Source organism: Ictidomys tridecemlineatus, chromosome 8 (assembly GCF_052094955.1).
Source record: "Ictidomys tridecemlineatus isolate mIctTri1 chromosome 8, mIctTri1.hap1, whole genome shotgun sequence".
Classification (NCBI taxonomy): domain Eukaryota; kingdom Metazoa; phylum Chordata; class Mammalia; order Rodentia; family Sciuridae; genus Ictidomys; species Ictidomys tridecemlineatus.
This window is the reverse complement of record NC_135484.1, coordinates 11,587,728-11,604,330: the sequence shown is the minus strand read 5'-3', so window position 1 is coordinate 11,604,330 and position 16,603 is coordinate 11,587,728. Positions and strand designations below refer to the sequence as shown.

The 16,603-nt window shown below is 46.4% G+C and overlaps 1 protein-coding gene and 1 long non-coding RNA gene across 2 annotated transcripts in view; one reads left to right on the top strand and one right to left on the bottom strand.

The window, feature by feature from the left end:
• Scaf8 (SR-related CTD associated factor 8) overlaps positions 1 to 13,193 on the top strand; it is a 282,467-nt gene extending 269,274 nt beyond the window's left edge. The window contains exon 23 of the transcript XR_013424749.1: positions 13,125 to 13,193. The gene's annotated coding sequence lies outside the window, so the exon portion shown is untranslated. The remainder of the gene's footprint in view (positions 1 to 13,124) is intronic.
• Positions 133 to 5,011, bottom strand: LOC144365986 (uncharacterized). The gene is made up of 2 exons (XR_013424739.1): positions 4,205 to 5,011; positions 133 to 3,345 (listed from the first exon to the last, which is right to left on the bottom strand). It is a non-coding gene; the product is annotated as an uncharacterized LOC144365986 (long non-coding RNA).
• Positions 13,194 to 16,603: the final 3,410 nt, after the last annotated feature.

The following is a 16,603-nucleotide window of genomic DNA, read 5'->3' as shown; positions in this document are numbered from 1 at the left end:
ACCAGTATGTCCCAGGAGTGGGCAGAGGTGGAGGAACTGGGCACAGGGGCCAAGGGTCAGCCTGTGAGGCTGAGGGCCGAGAGGGGGCCGGGGAGCAGGGGATCCAATAGAGAATGGAGCCTCAAGACGTTGCACGGTTTGTTCTTATTTTATTTGCAATGATAACTAGAACCTCACTTGTGCCAAGCCAAGCGCTCTACCACCAAGATACATCCCCAGTCCTCTTTATTTTTCATTTTGAGGCAGGATCTCGCTATGTTGAACTTGGGATCCTCCTGCTTCAGCCTTTCCAGTAGTTGGTGTTCCAGGTGGGCGCCACCACGCCCGGCTTCATCCCCATTTTAGGTTTGGTGATAAATGAAAGATGTCACTCAGGAGGACTGTAGTCAGTAGTCAGCAGAATTAAAATTCTTATTTACTGTTGGGAAGTAAGTCGACTTGATATTAGCTCCCTTGTGTAAATTGGTAGTTGTCATGTCCCAAATCTGTGGCTATCGTTTATTTAGAGATTAAAGGACTTTCTCGGGGATCACCCAGTTTTAGCTGGTGCCTGGCACTTCTCTTGGGCAGAAGGGCCGGAGTCAACAGCCAAGTCCCACTTTGTGCGACTGTGATATTATACAAGGGTTTCCACTTGAGCTTGATTTCCTCTTGTTGAAGTCCCCCTGCTCAGGGTGGATTTGTGTGCTCAACCTGGGTTTAAAGAGCAAGGAAGGGAGGCTCAGGGTCACACCCACCACAGCCAAACGGAGGGCCGAGTTCCTCTGCGCTCGGCAAGCTGCCCCACGTCCCCGTAATTAAGAGTCTGCGGTGATTTCCACTTCAAACGCCACGTCTCCCTACCTGCCATAGACCTTCCCACGGGGCAGAGTGGGAGTGCTTCTCCACCCAGTGCTCATTAGCACCTTTCATCCCCCAGATGAAAGCTCCCCAGACATCAGTCATCCCCACAAAATCCCTTTGAGGCAGAAGGTGGGAGCTCGCCAGCAGCCCAGCACTGGGACCACCGTGCCCACTGGTGATCCGAACCAGGCGCACCACGGTGATGCCAGGCCCTGCCCCACTCTCACTCCTGATCCCAGTCGGGCCCCATCCACCATTGATGGCGTCGTGGAGCCGCTGAGGTGGCTCCTCGGAACTCATTCAAAGAAAATTCCTGATGGCAGACTCCACGGCGAGCTCTCCTTTCCCCTCATCGGTTAATGGACTTCCACGCAGTCCTTTGTAAGAGACTGTACCGTGACTTTATCTGCCAAGGCTTAAGAATATTAACCTTATTGAATCAATGTAATAATAAGCTCAGGTAAAATGTTTTTCCAAAATTTTCATGATGGATGTCTTTTTCTTGTCGGTCGTCCTATGGGACTCGGGGGCTTCTTCTTAAAATGTGATCGATGTGCTTTGTCTTCAGAGCCAATGGCAGTGCTGTTTGAAGTGGGCATCACTTCAGAGGGTTGTCAGTAGAGGGAAGCGGGACCTCCAGCATTCATCCGTGACCATGGCCTGGGGAGTTCAAGGATTGGGCAGCTGGCAGACCTGTGAACGAGGAAGGGGCCTCCGTGCTGTTCTGCACAGGGTGGTGGGTGCAGCTCTAATTGTGGACAAGGTGGTGGGGTAGGGCACAGTGTGGAGCAGCAGGCTGGGACCATGGCCCTGCCTCCCCCTGGTGGCCCTCTTCCTAAGGGAGGAAATCTGTGTGAGGGAATGGGGAGATGGAATTGGATGTTCAAGTTGGATGAAGTCAAAAGAAAGATCCCCTGTGTAATTAGCACAGAACACTGTTAAAACTATGCTCATTACCATGGGAATATCAGTAGTGCAGAGAAATTCTGTAGTCACCATTAGGACTAAAGACTAAACAGGACATTGGCCTTTTTGTGTCATTACTTTGGAATTAAAAAAAAAAAAAGAGCAACTACATTTTCAAGAAAACCTTCATCCTTGCCTTTATTTTAGTTTTCTTGGGGGGTCGAGGCTATAATGACTACATGTCTACTTTCCATGCCTGATGTCATTGGGGAGTCCCTAGGGCTTTTAATGAGGTGAAAAGGAGGTTTCACAAAAGAGTTGGTACAGAGGAAAGTGAAGGACAGACAGACAGTGGGGCCAAAAGCAGACTTGTCAGGAAGGAGCATGGTGGGGGCAAGGCTTGAAGCCAGGCAGAATATGGGGCAGAGCTTGAAGGAGCTGAGAGTACAGATGCCCTTGACTTAGGAAGGGAGTTACATTCCAAGTAAGTCCATCACAAGTTGGCAAATGTCCTTAAGTTGAAATTGCATCTAACGCACCTACCATGCCAGACATCATGGTCCAGCCTCACCTATCCAAGATGTGCCCCAAACACGTGTCAGTCCAGAGTTGGGCAAAAGCATCTCACACGAAGACTTCTTTATAATCACGTATTGCATGGCTCATGTAATTTATGGAACACTGTACCTGAAGTGGAGACCAGAATGGTTCTGTGGGTACACGTTTGCACCATGGTAAAATCACAAACTCTTAAGTCAAACCCTCCTTAAGTCTAGGACTTAATTGGGTGGGGAGGTGCATAATAGTGATGGAGTTTCTTGGGTGGGTTAAAAGCTGGGAGGGGTAGAGCTTTTGCTCAGGGGCCTGACACTGGTTCAAATTAGGCTGTATCCCTGTAATGTGTTTCATGTAATAAAAATCAGTGCACATATGTGTTGCTCCCCTCTCCCTTGACACCTATAGCCCTTTTAAATTGAGGTTTTTCGTTATTCATGCTCATGAAATAACAGATAATAAAACACCTATAGGAAGTTGGTTGCTAATTTCCTGCTGAAGTAATTAGAATCAAAGTTCTGAAATTCTTTCAATAGAAGAAAATTCTGTGATCCTGGTTGTTGCGGGAGGTACACGATTTAGAACTAGTAATCATCACTTGATGCTAATTTGTGTGAATGTGCTAATTTGGTAAAGGGAGAAGGTGAGGATTGATTGCTGAATTGTTGACCACAGGACGAGCAAAATCCTGAATATATGATGTAAATAAACCCTGCCCCCCTTTTTTACATCTCTGCTACTGGGTATTTGAAATTCTTATCTTTGCCCTAAATTCTTTTGTTTCATATACATAAAATTTATATTTAAATTTGTCATGATTTATGTTAGTTTCTGAACTTTCCCATAGTTTATTGTATTTTGGGCCAGAAGGTCAGTAGGAAGCTATTAATTCTACAGAATCCTAAAGCATGCTCAGTACTTTGCTTAGTGATGGGTAAATTTTTCAGTTTTGAAGAACAGCTCTCCTATGGGCTTAGTCTTAGGCTAAGCGAAGGAAGGGACTTGGGGTAACTTGCCGATTCAGGAGGCCACTGTCGTTGCCTAGAATGGAGGAAGCGTCAAGGCTGCAATTAGTTCATTACTTTTGATTTTAGATAGTTATGAGATTATTTAAATATTTTACTAGAGATATAAAAATCATCCCCAAGTCTATTCAGGTTTCTCAATTTATGTTTCCCCTTAAACTTATAATTCACTCACCTACTTGCTTCCTGGAGAAATGTTTTTTGAGAAATGTTTCACAGTATTTGTTAGTAACGGACATTTCGGCCTGGCCTTGGTATTACTGAGTCATCCTGCTAACCTCGAGCTTGTTAAGAATAATTCAAAGTTTTTATTAGTGCTGCGTACTGCGGGAGACTGCCTGATTTCATGGTGGGATCCCCGAAACCAGGGCGGGAGGAGAGAGCTCCTGTTCATTAGTGAATATTTAATAATTGACCTAGAACCTGTGTCAGATAAGACAGAGGTATTTTCTCATTTTGTATTCTTAAGAGTCCCAGGAGGTGCATATAATCATTTTCATTTTGCATGAAGGGAAATGGGTTGTAGAGAGTGATCAACCATCCAGAGTTGGGGACCAGCAAGGGGCAGATCCGGGGTTTGTGCTCAGCCCCTCCTGGTCCAGGTTGGGGCATGCGCACTGGCATTCTTTCAAGTGAGCGCTCCTCTATGTTTCGAGCACACTTCAGAATCCCCCACTTTGTTTTCATCTGTACCACCCACTTTCCAGCTGAAGCTCATTTGGTTTTGGGTGACAGTGACAGCCTAGTGCCTGTGGGAAGGCCTCTTTGCTCCTGGGCTCCTGACTTGCTTTGTGGGTTGTCTTCTCAATAATGAAGTGCAAGTGACAGCCCAGACTTCGGTGGCCTCCAGCATCTGCTGCTTTCCCCATGCTCACCTCATGCGGTGTCCCACTCTGTGTCCTCCTGCCTTTGGTGGTCTCACGCTTCCTGGCCCCTCTTTGTCCATGCTGTTCTTGAGAACCTGCAGCAGCTGCCTGGTTTTTCATGTCCAACTGGGGCACATTCTCCGGGGCCGGATCAGCCAGCAGGCCTTTGTGCCTCTGCCCAGCCTGACATCGTCTGCCCCTGGGTGAGCTCTCTCCCGTGGGAGGTGCTCCCTGGCGTCCCCCAACAGGCCTCCGGGGGCAGTCTGCTCTTGTTTGAAGGGTGCGGTATCTGCCTTTATCTCTTTGGAAATGGATTCCATGCATGCTCCAAATCTTTTGTAAAGTTCTGAGCCTTGTTCTATCATAGGAGTTGATGCTTTCCTCTAGGTATGTGTTGTTCAGCTTTTAAGCTGGATCCAAACTGTTTCTTCCCCTAGTTCAACTGACTCACGGCCACTGGAAACTCTGTTTCAGCTAGAGTTAAGGGATATTGTTTTGGTTTTGGTAAACCAAGGCGAGCAGCACTCGGCATGCTCCTTCACAGCACCATCTTGCTGCCATCCCAGTTTATCCGGCCCCTTTATAAGTTGCCTTTTCTCCCCTCCTACTTCTGGGCCCTCCAGTGAGTGGTGGTGGGCCTGACCAGTCCCTGTGGGGCATGCTCCAGTGTCTGGCACAGCACCTTCCGGGTTCCTAGGTGTGAAATGAGTTTCTGGTCGGCTGTGGCCAGTGCAGCTGCAAGTTCAGATGTGCACAGTGGGAACCTTCAGGCAGATCCCAGCTCTGGCTTAGTATAAAATGTTCCTGAGGTTGGTTTGCTTCTTGGGTCATTTTAATTTGCTCATCACGGTGGCAGGAGATGGGAACAGCCTGTGACCTCCAGGAGCTCTGACACCAGATCATTCAGTGAACCCAAACCAGAGTAGCCTTCTGTCAAGTGTTTTTCTCACCTTCCAGAAAGGCATCATTATCTGAGCCTGTTAGCATTGTTTAAAAACTTATCTCTGATTTCCTTACCTTGACACAAGCATCCTAAGGGCCCCAGTGAGCTAGGACCTCCGTATCTCACGTGCACTCTTTGTTGATTAGAGGAAATGAAAATATTTATGAAGTGTGTTTAAAAGAGAGTTTATTACAAAGCCGACAGATTCTCTATTTTTAGAAATAAAGCTATATATTCTGCAGAAAACTGCATGAACCTAGATTTTCTTTTTCCTGAGTATTTGACTTTCAATAAAAGTTTAGTTTAAAAAAGATGACATCTTCAAGTGTCAAGGATGGCATTTTTTAACTTTCAGTGACTTAAAAGTTTAAAAAGAGCATCTGAAATAGTGTCTTACATCCTGACCAACGTCTCCCACTCTGGGACAAACCTGGGAGAGTCACAGTTGAAGCAGTTTTGAAGTGAGCCTTCCCTGGAAGGAACTCGGTGCCTCTGGCCAGGGTCACAGCATTGACTTTCTCAGCTATTTTAATGACTAACGGCGAGAGAGAGAGAGAGAGAGAGAGAGAGAGAGAGAGAGAGAGAGAGAGAGAGAGGGAGGGAGGGAGGGAGGGAGGGAGGGAGGGAGGGAGGGGGGGGAGGGGGAGGGGGGAGAGAGAGAGGGGGAGGGAGGGGGAGGGGGAGGGGGGAGAGAGAGAGGGGGAGAGAGGGAGAGAGGGAGAGAGAGAGAGAGAGGGAGGGAGGGAGGGAGGGAGGGAGGGAGAGAGAGAGAGAGAGGGAGGGAGATTGGAAAAAGGCAGGAATGAGCGAGTCAAGGCTCACTATTTCCTGGAGGTCCACAGTGGGGGCCAGTCAGGAAGAAGTTCTTTGGGCATGGACTTATTAGCTTGTTCCTTCCTGGAGGAAGGGAAAACGGAACGGCTCTGAAAAGTTGAGGATGGTAGAATATTCCCGTCATCCGCAGTGTCACCTGCGGCAGGCTGCAGCAGGAATACCTGCTAGGACACACCTCTCCAGATTCTCCTAAGTCCAGGGATTCTGGGACCATGGAAATGGCCACAGCACCAGTGACTCACTCACTCCTGCCTTTTCCCAGCCTCTCTCTCTCTTGCTGTTGGTCATTACACGGTCATCGTCCTCAAGGAGGTCTTTTCCATGCCGTGCCACTTTTCCGAAGTCACGTCTGGCTCATGAGATCGTATGAGCCTTTGGAGAGAGTGTCTGGCCCAGGCTCAGTTGGCTCAGCTCTGAGAACAAGCTAGGGTCCAGGGCCCAGGCAGGCAGAGCCTCTCTTCCTGGCTCCATGGCATTTAGGTTCCCCAGAGTCGCTCATTCCTCAAGTATCTGCTGAGGACCATGGAATACATCCTTCAGTAGAGGTGGCTCAGGTTTGAACACACTCCCCGATACAGAAGCGTTGGAGTTTGCCTCGTACCTGTGTTTTTGTTTTTTTTTTTTTAAATTTTATTTTTTTAACTTTTTTTTTAGTTGTAGATGGACACAATACTTTTCCTTTATTCATTTATTTTTGGGTGGTGCTGAGGATCACACCCAGTGCCTCACACATGGTAGGCAGACGCTGTGCCATTGAGCCACAACCCCAGCTCCATACCTGCATCTTCTGATGCTCACCTGACAGATGTGTTTCCCGCTTCAAGATGGACAGACCCCTGGCTTGGGTTTCGTTCAGCTGGGAGGCTGCCTTGCTGAACTGCTGTGTGGTACTCATTAGATACGTGACGATTCCTCCTGGGTCTCATTTGCCCTCCTCTCTCACTCTTGGGCTTCTTCAGTGTTGAAAAGGAGCACTTGGCTCAGCCTGAAAATGGTGTAAAGAAAACACGAGTGTACAAACCAGGCTGTTCCCACCGGGAGGGGGCCTCGTCCCCGCCTCTCCCGGAGCTCCTGCAGCTGTGAAGACAGGTACTTGGCCTGTCACCGAGGGAGCCTTGCTAGGCCTGGCACTGTGTGGACAAAGCTCAGGAGGTGAGGAATAGAGACTGTGGAAGGACACGTCGGGGAGACACCCCGCTGCTTTGTGGCGCCCCCCTCCGCCTCCACACAAGCACCCAGTTCCATTGGCTTCTGAATCTTATTTCCCTTTTCTTCCCTCTTTGAAAAGATGCTTGGAATGATGAGGGGATGGTTTTCGGTATCAACAGGGATAAAAATAGAAATGGAGATGGGCAAAATGGTGGCAGCACAGGAGGAAGAGGGAGGCTGGGATTTACCGCTTGGGCTCCGTGCAGTTGTAAGCATCTCATGTAAAAGGGATCTTGGGCCTCATCCCTGTTTTCCACAGGTCTAGCATGCTGCTGCGTGTGAGGTATGTGTTATAAACACGACGTAAAACTAAATGTGTGTACTTCTAGGGTGGGAGGCTGCCACCGTCCATTTGGAAGTGACAAGGCATCACCACGGGTCTCTAGTGGAGAGGGTCATTTCCCATCACCCACTGAGCTCTCTCAACCAGGTAGTTGAGGGCTTTCCCTCATCTAGAAGCTGAAATTCAGACACCAGTGCTACATCGATGTCTTTTGTCTCAACAAGGGATCGGATGAGATTCTTAGAAGTATGTGCTCATGTGCTGGAAAATGTGGTGGAAGGTGGCAGGTGGGTCCCAGCATTGAAGGAAGCTGAATCTGATGCTAGATCGGAAGCCTTGGGGCTTCAAGGCAAGCACCCAAGTGCACACTTCTTGGCCCAGGCCTGACAGTCCCCAGGGTTACATCATGGCTGTACTGAAGGTTGATGCAGCTCCCAGGGAAGCAGCACGGACTGCCCACCCCCTCCAGGAGAGGAGTGTCACAGGATTCGCAGAACACTTCAAAAACATTCATAGGATCCTAGTGAGGAAAGACCCATTCTGATCTTCCAAAGGTACTGAATGTGGGCAGTTTTTGTTGTGCGGTTTTATTATTCTCATGTTTGAGTCTGCTTGAAGACTGGGACAGGGGTAGTTCCAACAGCATCTTACCCCCCTGGACCATAATCCAGGCTGATGGCTGAAGTGACAGATGGCTTATTTGTTCACAGTCTGTGCAAAACCCTAAGCAAGCTCTCGGGCACCTTTATATCCCAACACTCAGCATAGTGCCTTGAACACAATAATTGTCCAGCAAGTACTTCTTGAATTGAATTGAATTAACTCAGTAAACCCGGTACATAGGTGCTTAAGCCACAGTGTGCTAACTTTTGCACCCTTGAATTTTATCTCTGGATACACGAACCCTTGTGGGAATCCCGGGAAGACTTATTGTAAATAAGCTCAGTTGGCTGATGTGACCCTACCATAGGGAATACAGTGGACCTAATGGATGCACCTTGTTCTGCCTCCAGCTGTTCATGTTTCACATGAGCCATTTCATGACAAGGGCCCCGTTGTAACGATTTGCAGTAAGTAGTCGGTACTGGGCTCCATGTATATAGATGGGGAGGATAGACTGAAACTTGCTATTTTCATTGTAATGAGTCATCTCTTTGTCATGAAGGGCAGTTTCTCTCACATTCTGTAGTCCACTGGGGGACTCCTCGGTTCCCTTTGTGGAGGGAAACATCTGATCCCCTGGCTTTTTGTGCAGGAACACTGTGCTAGTGTTGGTGGGAGAGACAGGTGGAGACTGTCATGGACAGTGGGTGGCACGTCATGCTGTCGTCTTACCAAATGCCCGGGACTCGGTTGCAGAGTTTGGTTCATTATGTCCCTGAGTCTCTATGGGCCTTGAGATACTAAATCATTCCTGAGGGTGGAGATTCTGGAGGTGCTCAGTCACTCAGTTCGACCCAACAGACCTGGGTCATAGGAGGGGTTAATGGCAGCCAGAGTCATCTTTCTCACTCCCAGGCCTGGAATGGGTCCCACATACCATGTTGTTTTGAGTCTCTAGCATCGAGAAGCTGCCCAGCTGGTAACAAGGCTGAAGTGACCCCGAAATATGAGTTTTTTTTTTAATTCCAAGATATGCTGATTGCAAAGAGGATATATGTTGAAGAAGGTGTGAATCTCAGAGTGAAATATCTCAGGGAGAATTGTTCTTTTTTGCCTAGTTGGGGGCAAGGTAGGAGAGAACAGGTCTTAAGCACACAAGTGAAGTAGGCACCTGACCATTCTCTTCTCCATCAACTTTGACAGGTCACTGTGATCAGTTGTGCTGGCTGCTGAGGGCTCTTGCTCTTGCCTGACAGTGGAAGTTCTGCAGACTCGGGGCCTCTGAACTTGGTCCAGGCCTTTGACAGCTTATGGCATGACTAGTATAGCAGTTCTTGAGGGATGGTCTTCCCTTCTTAAAGATTTAACTTTTATACTTTGTGATGTAGCTGAAGGAGTGGGCCACAGCTTTGGGGGAGGGCGTGGGGACAGAATCTTGAACATTGTAAAAATCTAACCCCTTTTCATCTCAGAAAACTTCACGGGGAGCCAGGTGTGGTGGAGCCTGCCTGTAATCCCAGTGGCTCAGGAGGGCTTTAGGCCCTCAGCAACTTAGTGAGAGCCTCAGCCACCTAATGAGACCCTGTCTCAAAATAAAAAGGGCTGGGGATGTAGCTCAGTGGTAAAGTGCCCCTGGGTTCAATGCCTAGAACCCCGTCCCCCAACCAAAAAACACAAAAGGGAGAAAAACGTCAGGTGTGTCATGTTGACTTGCAGTGGTTTCGTGGTGGCAAGCAGTCTCTTGGGCTTCCAGTCTGCCTGGCATGAGTGACACATATCAATGAATAACTGTTCCAACCTGGTGTCTGCTTGCTGCTCTAGGCACAAAGATGCTCTTATAACTAAGAGCGTGGAATGGCTGGAGGGTTATTACAGATGTATTTACCGGGCACTTCCTTGCATCTCATAGATCACATGGTCGTGAGACACTGCTGCCCCTTTTCATGGCTAATTCTCCTTCACACACGGCCTTCATTGGCAGCTGTACCCCATCTTCATTTGGTGCAGTGGATCATAGACAACCAGGTGACAGTCGTGTCTGTGTGACAGAGGGATGCGTAAGGAATGTGGAGAGGTTGTGAGGAAGAGTCCGGGATTCACAGAGAATACTCTTGGCAGCCACTATTTTGTCACACTGGGGACAGAACTGATATCATTGTTTGGAGAACTGAGTCCCAGTTCTTTCCCACTCCCTGTGTGACAGGTCAAACGGATCTTTTCTGGGCCTCGCTTTCTTCATCTACGAAATGAATGGGGTCGAAGTCAATGTTCCCTAAGCAAATTCTGTAATCCTGCCTAAAATCTCTTCAATCCTACATGATTAGTAGGTAAACCGCAACTTTCCCTTTACTTTTAACCTAGGTGGTGGTGATGGGATGGAAAAGCAGGCTAGTCTAAAGTGAAATCATGTCCTAAGAGCAGTTTGATGATCAGTTCTTCCATCGACCCATTTATTCTGTACTTATTAATGAGCTAATAAGGAGCTCACGTAAGGAGCCGTGCTAGACACTAGGCGAACAGACTAAGACGAGCCCTTCACTTTCCAGACAATTAAAATTGGGTAAAGGAGAGAAACAAGTGAAACAGCATCGTAGGGCTTGCCTCTGTTGGATGGGGCGGGGAGGTGGAGGAAGGACGACCCTGAGTTTGGGGGACGGGGGGAGCCCTTAAGCTGGCTCTCAGGTGATTGGGAGTCCTCCAGGGAGACATTCCCAGTAGGGAACAGTGTACGTAAAGGAAGAGTCACGAAATGGCAAGGCATTCAGTAGGAGTACGTGGAAGCTCTATCGTGTAACATGCTTAAGACAATATTATCATCACTGGAAAAATTAAAATGTGGTAGATCTTCTATTTTATAGATTTTTGGTTCGTAAATAAATATCAGGCCATCAGTAAAATATGACAGTTCTTGATTTTTCCAAATATTATCAGTGATGTACTTAGATGGACTCTTACAACCTAAAGATATTCTGTCTCTACTGAATTAATAAAGGGAATTAAAATTTCTTGTCAATGTGAGATATTTTCTTCTGAGGTGTTCTTGACTGGACATATCAGATTTCTGAATTTTTTCTCTAATTGTGTCATGGTGGGCAGATCAGGCTCTTTTGTGACTTTCAGTTCTCACCTATAGCGTGGGGGAATTAGGTGGTTTCTAATTTTTTTTTTTTAATTTTTTTTTTTAGTTGCAGATGGACACAATATCTTTATTTTTATTATTTTTACGTGGTGCTGAGGATTGAACCCAGGGCCTCATGTGTGCGAGGCAAGAGCTCTACCACTGAGCTACAACCCCAGTCTGGGAATTAGGTGGTTTTAAAAGGTCCACACCGTTCTGATAGTCAGATGCGATAAGTGACAATCACACCTCCGCCACTTCTGGTTGTATAGGTGTGTTTGCACAGCTTGCGGTCACCAAGGAGATCCCAGCAGCAACTATTTGTAATCAGAGTCCAGGGGTGGTTTATTGCTGTTCTGAACATTTCACATGACTCACCCGCTTTATTAAGTACTTTTCATGCGTTATTCCATTAAATACTTATAAGAACATGTGGCCCTCAGCAAGAACACTGTCGGTAGGTAGTATAATTTCCATTTTATAGTTAAAGAGACTAGAAGTTCAGTCCATCTAAGTAATCACTCGGCTGGTTGTACGGAAGCTTTGGTGTGCATGCCCATGTCCATCTGCGGTTTCAACGTCAGAGTGCTCTGTCAAGGACTGTGGCTGCCCAGCACATCAGGACTGCCCTCATGAGGGACAGCGTGAGCACCCCAATCCCTACATCCGAAATCGGATAAACTCCAAAATCCGAACTTTTGGATCATCATGTATGTACTCAAGAAGTTTTGGGTTTGGGATCATTTGGGATTTTGAATTTTTGAAACGGGTATGCTCACCTGATACCATCCAAGCAAATATTCTTAAGAGTTGAAAAACTCTGAAATCTCAAACATTTCTGGTCCCAAGCATTTTGGACAAGAAATGCTCCATCTGTATCTTGTGTATGCCTCAGACTTGATATTATACCTTATAAAAAGATAAGCCCCTCTCACTGACAGCAATCTGTTTTACATTTAAACAATTAAAAAAAAAGGAAGTACTGTCTGGTGTGTTGATTAATGGGCCCATGCATTTTCACACGTCCCTGGGGAGCAGATCAAACATAGGGAGGAGGCATTGTTCTCCATAATCTGAGAGGACTTAGACCTGTTTAATGAGTAATGAATCTTGCTCCTTGGACACCCCTCATTTGCATTTGGATTCTGCTCCGGAATCCATGATAACTGTTGAAGACTTGCTGGTTCTTACTGGGGCCTTGGCTGGTCTTTCTGTGTGTGGGAGGTGGAGGCGGAGGAATCTTTTCCCTACCTTGGCCTACTTGCTATCTCAGAGAGCCATTTCCTGATCTTCCAATTTAAATTAGTCATTTGTCACTCTTATTACCCATCTGTCTCTACACTGCATATTTCACTCTGTTTTTTTTTCCCATATTTTTTCCCTTCTATTTATTTTGACTGCTTTTCCCCATTTGAATGAAGCTCATGGGAGCAGAGACTTTCTTATTCACGTTTATATTTCCAGCTAGCTCTTGGAGTAGTGGCGTGATCATGGTAGGCACTCCCTGCCTGCCTGCCTGCCTGTCTGATCTATCATTCTATCATTTATCTGCCTATCACCTGCCTGTGGATAGCTATCTCTTTTTTATTTACCTGACTCTCTTTATTCTCTCTCCTGTCTGCCTGTTTTCTCCCTCTCCTGCCTGTTCTGTGTGTGTCTTTCCTCTCTCGCTTGCCCTCTCTTTCCTCCATATAGGTCTATTTATTAATGTGAAGGGATGGGATGAAGCAGTAAATCTGCTTCTTCACTTAGGATGTGGGAAGATCCCTTTGTTTTCTTTATTGTCAATCACTTGCCCTTTGATTTCTCTTTTAGACCCCCTCTTTTTGTATCAAGTCCAAGTTACAGCAGAGTGCTGAGAAATTGAGCTTTAATTACAAAATTCTAATTTTGAGAAATCGTTTCTCACTCCTCCTGTGTGTTTATTTTCTCTTGCCAGGGCTGTGTATTTGAATGACAACGATTGCTCCTCCGCCAGCTGGTTCTGCATGGAGGAATGAATGAATGAGTGCCCAAGTGTGCTCTGTCTACACCTCCTCTGTGGGTAAGTTGAAGGCCCCGAGTGTCTCAAAGGTGGTAAGAGTCTGTGTCAGTCTCTGCCCCTGATGGATTGCCACATTCCTGGGTAGCTGCTAACTGCTTTTTGACTGAGGATTTGAGTGAGGAAGGCCAGTGAGGATACCTCCGTGCTTGTCATTGAGGATGCTGTGGCAACGGGGCACCAAACCTGAGCAGATTCTTACTGAGTCTGACATTACGTTACCTCTAAATAGGAAGATGTCTAACGTTCCTGGGTATTTGCACATATAGTGCCTATGAAAGCTAGAAATATTGATGGTAATTGGCAACTTGTGGGTTGACTGACCTTTTTGATCACTGCATTGGGCTAATAAAGAGATATCTAATTAGACTTGGAAAGATGTTTATATTTTAATGAAGAACCTCAAGTCTAGAGTTATTTGAAATTAGATTGAGTCTTTTGAATTCTCATCTATGTCATCTCCTGGTTTAGTGACCCTAGGCGGTTTATTTAACCTGTTGGTGCCTCAGTTTCTTCTTATTAAAATGGGTGTAATACAAATATTTTTCTCCTTAAAGTGATTAGGATTAAATATGTTATGTCAACTGGGTTTAAAAAATTATATCTGGGTACTGTTCATCAAAAGTCAATTCAGGCCTGGGGTTGTGGCTCTGTGGTAGAGGGCTTGTCTAGCATGTGTGAAGCACTGCATTCGATCCTCAGCACCACATAAAAATAAAGTTATTGGGGCTGGGGGTGTGGTTCAAGCGATAGCGCGCTCGCCTGGCATGCATGCGGCCCAGGTTTGATCCTCAACACCACATACAAACAAAGATGTTGTGTCCACCAAGTAAAAATAAATATTAAAAAAATAAATATTAAAAAAATTAATATTAATATTAAAATAAATATTAACAAAAATAAATATTTAAAAAATTCTCAAAAAAAATAAAGTTATTGTGTTCATCTACAACTAAAAATATTTTTTTAAAAAGCCAATGCATTTGTGTGGAAAATTTGTTTTGCATTGAAAACAACAGTCTGTTCCTGGGATCAGCTGAAAGAACAGATTTGATCATATTGATTATACTGTCATTAAGTCATAACAACACCACTGATAGCACATACGTCATTTTGTATGTGTATAGCAATACTGTTGTCTTGCTATCAGACAGACTTGGTTTGAGTTTTTCAGTTGTAGTAGTTTTGTGGTCTTCAGCAAATTAGTTCCAAGGCCTCAGCTGCTTCTTCTGCAAATTAGTGATAGAAATACAAATCACAGTGGAATACGATAAGAATTAAATATGAAAATGTGTCACACTTCTGGCGCTGTACGCCTGACAGCTGCCAAGTGTCCCTTTGCTTCTCTCCAGACCTTAGATTTATGCTGTCCATTGATATCTGGAAGGAGGTGTGGAAATGGTGTCCCCTCCGTACCTAGTGGTGCAGTGAGCTTTGCAGGGGGCCTCTTCCTATGTTGAAGCACTTGGGACGACACCTGTGAGAGGGAACAGGAGCCATGCTGTGTGCTTGGGCTGCTGCTGTTGAGGGACACATAGGAGCCACGGGCAGCAGCAGAGGGAGGCCAACTGGACTGTCTTACAGAGCTGTGGAGAAGTGGGCGTGGCCTTGTGCAGGAATTGAAGTTTTCAGTACAGTGGTGTCTGGAGGCTGGTTTGCTGGAGATCGAGAGCTCTGCAGAGAGGCCCCTCCATTCACCAGGAAGGTGGAGGGCCTGGCTCTTACGGTCCTTTACAATGCCTCTTCTCCATGAATGGCTCCTCTCCCGAACCAAGCCTGCATATCTGGTCACCTTAGTCAAGTGGAGGCGTATGTTCTTAGAGGGTCAGAACCAAGCTTTGTTGAGTCGGGGAGTTGGGACGATGAATTGTTTTCATTGAAAATGTATTTCAAGATGGAAAATTTTCCTGTTTGTGCTTTGTTATTTTCATGAGGGGTTGTAGACTCATGGGCTTCCATCTGGTTCTGGGCTATGGATAACTTGTGTTTGGCCTGCAAAATGCATCCTTGACAACAAGCATGTTAAGAAAATTTAATTTAGTTAACTACAATTAAAAACTAAAAACTTTACCTAAAAGCAGCATTTTCAGTGTTTCTTAAAAATATGATCCGTCGGACCAACTCTGGTTGTAGACATTTGGAATCCCAGCAATTTAGGAGACCGAGACAAGGAAGATCACAAGTTCAAAGCCAGCCTCAACAACTTAGTGAGGCAGGCCCCAAACAATTCAGTGCTTATCTCAAAATAAAAAATAAAAAGGGCTAGGGATGTGGCTTAGAGGTAAAGCACCCCTGGGTTCAATCCCCAATACCAAAACAAAACAAAACCACAAGAAAAAGGTGAGTCATCTGGCACGGTGGGTTCTGCCTCCCAGGAAGCCGAGAACAGCTGGGGCTGGGTAGCTCCTGGCTCTCTGTTGCTCACACGTGGGCCAATCTGTCCAGCAGCAAGCAGCGGTCGCCATTTTTCTTTCACTTGTTTTGTTCTATCTTAGAAGAAAGCTGGAAAGAAAAAATACGGATCTCTGTATCAGTAATGGGAAAACTATTTCCAGAATTTCTTATTTTAAGAAGGATAGAAGAGAGCACTGGTGTGTGTATCACTCTGGTAAAAGTGTAATTTGCACAAGTGGTTTGTGGGCCCTAAGGCTGCAGTACTCGGGCCTGCTTCACACACTCATTTTTAGTGGCTCTGGAGGTATTCAGGTGGGAGAGTAATGTTCCCTCTGCCTTCAGACCACGCGCCCTTTCCCTCAGTCCTCTGCTCTTGGAGAATGTTGCCTGGCGGAACAGCGTCTTTGCCTTCCCTGACGTCGGCTGTTGGGCCTACTGGCTTGTGAAATGGGAACAGTCTGTAATTTGTATACCCGAGTGGACCCTGGAACTGGGTTCCGTTCTGCCTCCTCCTGGGGACCCCAGTCCTCCCTGGATTCCATAGCTTCAAACTCAGGGTCCTGTAAGCAAGAGCATGGACTCTATGCCTCGTGGGCCGCTCTTGAGTCTGAAAGCTCAGCACTCTGCTCTACATGCCTCCTGGTTTCTAGGGAAGGGCATGGCATGGTCTGGCTCTCTTCCTTTGTTTTGCTTTACAAGACTGATTCTGCTTCCTGGTGAGGGAGAGCCAAGGGTGCAGAGCCAGGCAGGAGGGAGCTGGAAAATCCAGGGATGCTGCCTTGGGTTGTGTGGAGGGTGGTTGGGTGGAAGAGGGAGCCGGACGGGTGTTGACAATGGCAGAAAGAATGACATTGATGAATGGAAGTTCTAGAATGACTGGTTAATGCTGCAGGAGGGAGTTCCCCTCTACCAACTGGTTATTTCACCAAGTGGTTATTTAATCTCTAACAAAGCTGCGAACCACCCTTCATTCAGGGTATTTA